Source organism: Tachyglossus aculeatus, chromosome 17 (assembly GCF_015852505.1).
Source record: "Tachyglossus aculeatus isolate mTacAcu1 chromosome 17, mTacAcu1.pri, whole genome shotgun sequence".
Lineage (NCBI taxonomy): Eukaryota > Metazoa > Chordata > Mammalia > Monotremata > Tachyglossidae > Tachyglossus > Tachyglossus aculeatus.
Window position 1 is genome coordinate 29,939,528 of NC_052082.1, and position 10,789 is coordinate 29,950,316.

General features: G+C 38.6%; 1 non-coding gene across 1 annotated transcript; it reads right to left on the bottom strand.

Moving 5' to 3' along the window:
- Window positions 1-6,819: 6,819 nt before the first annotated feature.
- LOC119939806 lies at window positions 6,820-6,954 on the bottom strand. The gene has a single exon (XR_005454769.1). It is a non-coding gene; the product is annotated as a small nucleolar RNA SNORA7 (small nucleolar RNA).
- Between the last annotated feature and the right edge of the window lie 3,835 nt (window positions 6,955-10,789).

Sequence of the window (10,789 nt, forward strand, 5' to 3'; positions counted from 1 at the left end):
AGTGTACATTTAAAAAATTACACTTTCAAAACACGAAGTGTACACATTTAAGCACACATTTAGTATAAGCAGCATTAGTTCTATTCTATAATATTCTAGTAAAACAGAATACTGCCCCAGACCTTTTTTAGATAATATTTTAGTATGCAACCACATCCTCCTGGCTCAGTGGAAGGAGCACAGGCTTTGGAGTCAGAGGTCATGAGTTCAAATCCCGACTCCGCCACTTGTCAGCTGTGTGACTTTGGGCAAATCACTTAACTTCTCTGTGCTTCAGTTACCTCATCTGTAAAATGGGGATTAAGACTGTGAGCCCCCCGTGGGACAACCTGATCACCTTGTAACGTCCCCAGTGCTTAGAACAGTGCTTTGCACATAGTAGGCGCTTAATAAATGCTATTATTATTATTATTATTATTATTATTATTATTATTATTATTATTATCCTCATCCTTCTCCTCTGCCTCAAGCAAAAGCCATCCACCAGTTTTCAAAATCTGCTTCTTCCACCAATGTCTGTGACTCCATATTTCCTAACCTTCTAAAAACATTTGTTTAGTAACGCATTTTTTTTTTGTCTAATGCCTAGTGGAAAAATAGTTATCTATTATATCCCAAAAAGAATACTGCAAAGTTTTCTTGAATTAACATTCCAGTTGTCAGTCACTTGCAAGAAAGATTTCATTATGTCTAATTTAAAGCCCTCTGCAATTCATTAATGATTTCCTGTACTGCCTTAGGAGATATACATACAATCTTCAGTAAAATGATAGCTTAGAATTTTGAATATTGATATAGGTATATCTAGGAAATAAAGAATTAAAATATAGCACCTTCATTAAGGAGTTAAATCTCAGTGAAAAAATCTTTTCTGAAGTAGTATAAAATCTAAGACAGGTGAACTTAGAAGCAAAACAACAAATAGGCAGTTAAGTATGGATAATTATTTCCATCTGATGTTTGTAAGTCAAATACTTCCTGATTATGAACTCAATCACTTAGAAAATCAAGTGACTGTTCAGTAAGTGATCCTTCAAATGAATGAGATGGAAGAGAAGGTGGAGTAAAGGCAGATGATGGAGGATGGCAGAAAAAAGTTGGAGGAGAGTCAAGAAGGGGTGGAGGAGAGGTAGAAGAAAGCAAAAATAGTGGAAGAGGGATGCAGAATGGAAAAGAAAAGGTAGAGGAGGGCAGAGAAAGGGTAGAGGAATAATAATGGTAATAACTGTGGTATTTTTAAGTGCTTATTATGAGCCAAGCACTGTACTAAGTCCTGGGGTAGATAAAAGGTAATCAGGTTCCATCTGGGGCTTGTAGTCTAGGTAGAAGGGAGAAGAGGTCCATTTTGCAGATGGGGGAACAGAAGCTCAGAAAAGGTAATTTAAATGACTTTGCCCAAGTTGACACAGCAGGTATATAGAATAGCAAGGAACAGAACCCAGGTCTTCTGACTCTCGGGCCCGTGCTCTTTCCACTAGCCAATGCTGCTCCTCCTGCCACCCTTCTCAACCCCTTACAGTGGTTTGCAACGCCATAGTAAGGAGGCCTAAGAGTGCGGTTTTTCCCTTTCTTTTCCTGGTTGGGGTGGCCTCCCGTCACTCACAGAACTCCCTAACGTGACTGGCTGGATCATCCCAGTGATTCTCCACCCAGCAGCAGTCCCACCTCGGGGTTTTCCAACTATGATCCGCAAGGAAGGCAAACAGCCTACCTGCTCTCTGTTGCGGGTCACTGTCCCATCCTCATCACCATTTATTTCACCTGTCATTGAGAATATCAAGGTGCCAGGAACACACACAGTGGGAGATGTAATCCTCCTCTGTTCCCTGACTGATTCTCCATCTGAAGAAGGCTTATTCTCAAGACAAGAATTGCTGCCTGAATGACATCAGCTTACACTTCTTCCTGCTTTGCTCCTCACCCTGAAGCTGAGTTGAGAGAATATCATGGAATAGCCAAGCAGTATCGTCCAATCCTGCCAAATCTTTATGAAGTAGGGCATAAACTATCTCTCTTAATCATGAGAGTCTGAGCAGGGCTCAATTAAATGGCAGGGAACAGAAAAAATGTACGACAACATCTTCATGGATGAAGTGTGTGAGAGAGTCCCTCTCAAAGACACTAAAAGTCCTGAATGCAGTCTCAATACTGCAGAATCCTCTAGGTATTGAAGGGCCTGCTGCTACCAATCAATAGTGTAAAGGATGCCTGAATGCGGCAATTCACAAATATTTATATGAAACATTTCTATAGGGAGGTTGACTCATTTTTGTTGTAAGTTATGAACGTTTAGCTCTATGGAAATCTACTCCCTGAAACTTCCCTACATCCTTACTCATTGCATCTTTCCTACACCTGATCTCTGTTTCTGAATTTGCCCACTCTCTTTTTAAATAGGAGAGACAAGTGCAGAGACTTATCTCAGGCTGCTCGATTTTTATTTTTTCCTGGAAATTCATATAAAATCCTTTTTGACCTTATTCAAAGGCATTGGGCCAATTGAGTTGAAGCCTGTTTATCATCTGGGCTTGGAAGACAAAACCAAGTCTTCACTGAAGCTCAGTCCTAGCCAAGCTTGGTCATTTTCATTTCCACAAAGGTGTGTGATTGCTGAAGAACTTTCACAGGTTTTGTAGTGGAAATGGGAACTGGGAAACTTCCTAATGTTTACTGGTGCAGAGATCTGGCAATATCTTGCTGAAAATGTAAATTCCCTACTGTTTGAATACATTGGTGGACACTATATATACAAGTTTCCAAAATGCAACTACCCACTGTAGCTCAGTATTTGGATTTTTTGGTCTGGTAAAGATTGCTTGGATACCAGTGACATTTGTTCCTGTTGCTTCTCAAGATAAAATTGTCAAATAAGGGGTAAAATACTTACAATGAATTGTAGCCTTTATCCACTAGCTCAGTACTCTGGGAAAACAGGGGGATCAAAATAATCAAAACCTTCTGTTCTCTTTTTAGGAAACCTGTAAATCTGTAAGTATGTAATCAGGCTGGAAAGAAAAGGAAAAGGGACTTAGTAATTAGAGCCAAAAGGGATGAGAAATTTGAGAAGAAATAGGGAGCAATTAAAATTATTCTTTTTTTTAGACTTCAGAATGAGTGGATAGTTGTTTAAGAGGGAGTCACTTGGTTTAGAGTTTAATCATCTGGATATAATGTAAAGCAAATCCATAGCACCTACAATGGAAGAAAATAATCTACTTCACATATGAAGACATTTTCTCCAAATTTTAAAATATTTGGTCATTTTGTAAATGAACAAAACACACTGAAGTACATATTTTAAATTTTATTAATTGTTTTGAAGGCAACCACAATAAATACACGTTCTACCTTCAATAACATCAATCCATGTGAATATCTGTTTTTAATTTAACACATTTCTGCTACCTGATCCCAAGCTTTGGACCCATGATAGACTGAAATAGTACCCATTAATTGAAGTTTAAGGAAAATTTGGATTTTCTTATAATTCAGCTCAAATTATGGTCTGTGGGTTGATTACAAATGGTTAATGTTAATTATATACTACCTTATAAAAACCCTGCCTTTCCATTTAAATCATTTTCCCAATAGTCTCTTCCTTTTTCAACTTGTAAAATGGTTCATTTCTGTTTTGCACATGTGCTAAAGTAATGAATTCCTGACAAAATTTAATATAAGAAATGAGACTTTTATTGCTACCCAGCTAGGGGATTGTACCTTTGACATATGTTTGATCGTTTGGTGGAATTTTAGGGATGGCACCGTATGCGGTATTATTCAAGGCAACCTAATTGGAAAACTGGTTTTTCCAACAGTGATAAACCAATGTAGGACTATGTGCTTTATTGATTATAGTATCGTGGAAAGCTCTTGAGACTGCCAAGACCACTTAATTGCATTAATATGGAACCTGTATGCCAGACAGGAGGCTACAGTAAGAACAGAATATGAAGAAACTGATTGGTTTCCCATTAGTACGGGTGTAAGACAAGGATGTAGCTCATCACCTAATCCTTTCGTCCTTTAGGCCAAATATATAATAAGAGAAGCTGGAATGGATGAAGTACCTGAGAAAAAGAGAAGTTAAGTGACTTGCCTAAGGTCACACAGCAGACAAGTGGTGGAGCCAGAATTAGAACCCATGACCTTTTGACTGCCAGGCCTGTGCTCTATCCACTAAGGCATCCTTCTCTCTCTACATGGGTACATGGCCCATGACCACTCCCCTCCAAGATAATGGTGGGTCCTCTTTCCCAATTACCTGATCCCCTTCTTCCTTCCCATTCAACCAGTGGTATTTATTGAGTACTTACTATGTGCAGAGAACATTCCTTTTCAATGACTGGCTTGGCTGAGATTTACATTTTCTTCAGGGATGGGCACCACACATCGACTTTTCTGGCTCATTCTCCTCCCCCTCCTATGTGTGGGGGCTTAGTGGAACTGATAATTACCGAGCATTATAGGGGGCAGCTTGTAATGTATATACCTAGATGCTTAGAACAGTGCTTTATGTACTGCTTTTATTATTAGTGTTATTATTATTGCTATTACATAGTTTGGAGACCTCAAAAGAGCACTGACATGAAGCAAGATAGTCGTGTAGCAGAAGAAATTGTAAAATTGTATAAACTGATTGTAGACTACCCACAAAAGTTTACATATATGTTTTAGTGCCATGAAATGTCTTGCTTGAAGAAACATTATTTGCAAATTGGTGGGTCATTTGGCAAGAGAAATGGCCATTGCAGATTTTATGGACAACTTGAAGAAATATTATTTGCAAACTGGTGGGTCATTTGGCAAGAGAAATGGCCATTGCAGATTTTGTGGACAACTCTCATAAACTGGCTGGCACCCATGCCCTATTAATATTGGCTTAACAGTTTAGTATATGGACTGAGTGGCTCAGTAACAGATGGACATAAATATATGCATGAAAGAAATGCTTCATGTACATCACGTTTGATGCGCGCATCCATAAAAGTGAATTTGCACCTTAGATTGAAATGATGATTGTGGCAGTAACTCCACCTCAAAAGTAAACTAGTAAAACCCTTCAGAGTAAATTCCAGAGTTAGGCAACGGAATATGTGTGCTATATCATATTATGCTTAAACAATATGAGTACACTTTAAATTGTGGACATAAATTCTTCCTGTAAATATTATACTCTAAAACTGACTTAAGAATTTAGCAAGTACCCAGATTTTATGGATTGTGCCACACTCCATTTATTTGTTTGGAAATCATGACAAACTATTTTATATGCCAGATATAATTTAAGTTTTATTTATGAATATGAAAGAATTCATTAGAAAATCTGTCTTAAAAACACCTTTATCTTTCCTTTCCAACATAAATCGAAATTCTGTGACAGTTTACAAAAACAAATTCTGAAATTCACTTACTGACCTTCACAATAAAATCTTTCTGTACCCTACAATGCTGCAACCACTTGAATTGTGAAAAAACAAAGCCCAGAGCTTAATGCCCATAGTGCCCTTGTTTGATATGATCAAAGTGCTCTGGACAGGAACCAAGTAGTTTGAAGCTTTGCAATCCCACAGTCTCACAGGTCATATATAAACTATAGTGTTACTTCACTTAGTGGACAAAACGAACTGTTTTGAAGGCCTAGTACTGTGTCCAGGATCCCCTGTTTGCCACCATGAGATTGTTTCCATGCTCAGCAAAGGTTTTCCATGGTCAGTAGGTCAGTGCATCAGCATTGTCTCATCATAACCCCTATCTCTCCTCACCTTGCAATGTTACTTCCACTGTGTATGTTACTTCCACTGTGTCACTCCCCAGTCTAAAAATACCCACTAAAGGGCAGTCTCAAAAACAAGTTGGAATCATGAGAAGAGACTAGAGAGGAAAAAGAAGAGACACTAAATTTGATGGAAAGGCAGAGAGAACACAGTTTTCCTGAAAATCCATGGATCTCATTTTCCAAGGCCACCCATAATTTTCAAGTATGTTGTGACCAGTGTTATAGATAGTTGAAAGAAGACACTATCAACCCAGAAGTGCACTGAGCTGAAAGCAAAATTTCCTAGCAATTTCCACATTACCAGAGCAGCCTGGCATGGAAAAGCTGGAATTGGGTTGCTCTAGTCAAACACAGACTTAGAAAAGATCAATCAATCAGTCAATCCGCCTAGGCTGTAAACTCGTTCTGGGCAAGGAATGAGTCTACCAACTCTGTTGTATTGTACTCTCCCAATCTCTTAACACAATGCACGGAACACAGTACGTGCTTAATAAATGAAAAGAAAGTTATCTATTCATCATTTACTCTTTGCAGAACAATTTGCTTGGGAGAGTACAATAGTTGGAAGACATGATCCGTACTCTAAAGGAATTTCTAGTCTAGTGATATCATGATATCAAGAAGCTAGTTCAAAAAGCATAGACAATACCCTCACTGGGACAAATCCATTAGTGCAAAAGCAAGTTTTTTCTTAAATGCAGTGAGGTGAGATGGGTTGGTCATATTCTCAGCCACACTCCCAATAATCCCTTTTATACTCATTCCACCCCCACATCCACAACACTTAAGAAAATATCTTTGGGATGTTACTGTGGGTCTTGTCTTATGCTGTGAAGTCATTTCCGACCCATAACGAGTCCAGGGACACAACTCTCCCAGAAAGCCCCACTCTCCATCTGTAACCATGCTGGGAGTGTATCTGTAGAGTTTTCTTGGTAAAAAATATCGAAGTGGTTTACCACTGTCTACTTCCACTCAGGAAACTTGTGTCTCCACCCACGGCTCTCTCCCATGCCGCTACTGCCCAGCACAGGTGAGTTTTGACTTGTAGCAGATTGCCTTCCACTCACTATCTGCCCAAGATAGGAATGGAATGGGTATGCCTCTTCTTGACTTTCCCTCTTGTAGTAGAGACTGGTAGAGTGCTGTAAACTCTCCAGGTGTTATCCTGAGAGGGTAACCTAAATCCTGGCTGAAATAGTATCTGGAGTCACTTTAGGGATACCTAGACCCCTGCTAGCTTCCACTGCATTCTAAAAACCTCCAGTTCTTCCCTTCCCAAAATGGCCCATTGGGGATCTCTGTTTAGTGTACCCCAAAACACACAATTGCTGAAATCACCCAGTGTCAGAAGCCCCGTCATCTCCCAGAAGGCAAGGAGTCATCAGGAACTAACCTACAACATGCTTTCTAGGGCTGTCAATGGGTAGCTCATTCCATGATTTCACAGATCCATGTGTGATTCCCAAGACACGGAGCTTCTTCTCCAGCTATCTGTTTCAGAAACAGATGTCTTCAGGCTTAGTGAATGTTTTTTCTAGTCACGTAAGGTTTGTTTTTTCCCCTGATGTTAAATATTAAGTAACTGAAAACTTATTCATTCTCTTCTTGCCATCCTGCCAATGCTGAAATCAGCCCAAACTTTATATCAGTATAAGAAAAACTCCCTGAACAAAGCAATCCTGGGTGGTGGGACAGGGTGGAATCATGAACCCATGGGGCCAGGTTAGGGTGGGATAGGCCCTATCTGTCCAACTCAATTTGCTTGTATCCACTGCAGTGCTTAGTACAGTGTCTGACCACATAGCAAGCACACAACAAATACCATTATTATTATTATTATTATTATTATTATTATCATTTTATCATTATTATTATCTCCCACACACTTTCTGCTGTCTCCTTGGTTTCCAGCAGCTGCCAGCAGCTGGCCGAGGCTGCTGTCCTAACCATTATAATAAAAATAATAATAATAGTATTTGTTAGGCGCTTACTAATTGCCAAGCACTGTTCTAAGCACTAGGGTAGATACAAGGTAAGCAGGTTGCCCCACGTGGGGCTCACAGTCTTAATCCCCATTTTACAGATGAGGTAACTGAGGCCCAGAGAAGCTAAGTGACTGGCACAAAGTCACAAAGCTAACAAGTGGTGGAGCTGGGATTAGAACCCATGACCTTTGACTCCCAAGCCCAGGCTCTTGCCACTAAGCCATGCTGCTAGAAATGTCTTTTACTTTCAGCACTGCATCCAGAGTGTCTAATTTGATAGTTAAATGCCATATTTGATAGCATTTACATTTTTTCAATTTGCTTTTCATAAGATTCTAGCTCTAACATACTGAAATAATCATATTTGGGACTTTTTGAAGATACAGAAATTTTACTTAGGAAATCCCTAATTAAAAGAGTTGTGAGGAACCCACATTTCCCTGAAATGGATTTTTATAATACAATTGGTTATTTGGAAGGATAGTCATTAAATTCTAATTGGATATCTTATCCCTCTGTTTCTTCAACAATAGGACATTTATTCTAATTTTTCCATAACTCTTTGATTCCCAATTGGATTCTCAATATTTTAGGAGGCTCAACTGAATTCTTCTATAGATAACTTTTTGTAGGTTAGGTCAGTGTGAAGTTAATCCATGGTGACATTATGCCACCTGAATTGCTCAACTAACAGAGACCCCTGTCTCTCAGTTTCAATGTCATTTTCATTCCTTTTCATTTCCACTTCATTCCCCTGTAGCCTTTAAAGACTAGACACCTCTCATTATGTGATGAGTAGAACTGGTGAGAGGGTGATTCTCTCTCCACAATCCATCTTACACACTTTACATGAAGACAGATGTAGAAGAAAAGTGCTTGAATAAGCATTACATAACACATACTAGCAATCCTACTTTCCAAAAAAGTTACCAAAGGGTTGATGACACAGGATAAGAATTGCATACTTATAATAATTCCCACCTAGTCATAGACTGAGCCCCCTCCTTCCTCTCCCCCTCCTTCCCCTCTCCATCCTCCCGCCTTACCTCCTTCCCCTCCCCACAGCACCTGTATATATGTATATATGTTTGTACATATTTATTACTCTATTTATTTATTTTACTTGTTCATATTTATTCTATTTATTTTATTTTGTTAATATATTTTGTTTTGTTGTCTCCTCCCCCTTCTAGACTGTGAGCCTGCTGTTGGGTAGGGACCGTTTCTATATGTTGCCAACTTGTACTTCCCAAGTGCTTAGTACAGTGCTCTGCACACAGTAAGTGCTCAATAAATACGATTGAATGAATGAATGAATGAATGAATTTGATACAGAAAAGTTATTTTTAAAAAATGGATTGTTTTTCCTACCCATTTTTCCTATTTTCTTTAAATATTTGAATTTTCTCTTTTAAATAAATTTAATTGGGAATGGTTCCTGTGGTTCATTTAAAAAAAAATTAATATGCAGGGTAGGAAATGTTTCTAGAGTACAAGTTTCCCTTAGTAATATCAAGCAGGAAATTAAGACAATTATCTGAATAATTCAAGCAAAATTAGGCTCTTTATCACTACCATATTCTAAAAGTTCCTGGGTCTTTGTAAGGCATTCCTCCTCCAAAGTGTTCCAGTGCTTGAGCCGCTTCAACTTCCCTGAGCAATGTTTTCAGCTGAATGGCCTTTTGCATTTATCTAGGTCAATCAATTATATTTACTGATGGCTTACTGTGCACAGAGCACTTCACTAAGCACTTGGGAGAGTACAATACAATAGAATTAACAGACACATTCCCTACCCATAACAAGCCATCATATTTAACCAAACAAGATACCAATATCCTATTTTGGTGGTTCCTGAACCCAATTTCTAATTATGCACTGGTCAAGTTCAGAGGATGTTAAGGGCATTTCCTGGGATAATTCATCCCAAATACTCTGGTTTTGATGGATTACTCATAAATTGTGCTTCAGTGTCCCCTTCCTTTGCACGTGCCTGAAATTATAATCTTTGTTTTTAACATATTTATAAGAAAGACTTCACATAGAAATTGGGATCTGACTAACTGAATTCATAATTATGGATACTGCTGATTAAATGAACCAATACTTATGAAGGTCTTTGCAATTTGTTATTTTGAGGAAATTCAAGAGCATGGTGGAAGTGAAGTAAAACAATCTATCACATACAGGCAGAGCCATGCAATAACGATAACATCAATTGATCTCATCCTGGATTCTTTGTTTGTTTTTTCCTCAACATCAAGATCAGGTCATCCAAAAAGGTAAAGTAGGTTCCTGAGCTTTTGTCATATTTACTCAATAAGTTAGGAAAATGCAGTTGAAATCAGACAATCCTGCAATCTTAGATATTAAAGAAACATCATAATTTCAAACTAAGGTTTGAGAATATAGAGTAAATTGGGTTACAACCACTATTAGCCATCAAGTCTAGACATGGAAACAAAAACATGATCCTATGCATCATCAGCCTAGGCAAAATTATGGAAGCAAATAAAGCTTACTCTTGCTGAGACAGAAAGGCTTGCTACGGCAATACCAGGGAGAACATTATTCCAAGTATTAACTGAAGGAGAACATTTAGGACAAATGCAGATAGAATGTTACCACTGACAAAAAGTAGCATGGCCTAGAGGATAGAACATGAGCCTGGGAGATAGAAGGACCTGTGTTCTAATTCCCTCTCCACCACATGTCAGCTGTGTGATCTTGGACAAGTCACTTCACTTCCCTGCATCTTAGTTACCTCATCTGTAAAATGGGGATTAAGACTGTGAGCCCTATGATGGTCAGGGACTGTACCCACCTTAATAAGCTTGCATCTACCCAGAGCTTAGCACAATGCCTGGCAGATAGTAAGCACTTAACAAATACCTTAAAAAAAGACAATTGAGCATACAAATATAGGCCACGAAAGTGGTCTTAACATATAGGAAAAGTCTGTCTACCGTTAATTACAAGTTAGTGCATGGATTAATGCACGATTGCAAGAACCTCAAAATGTAAT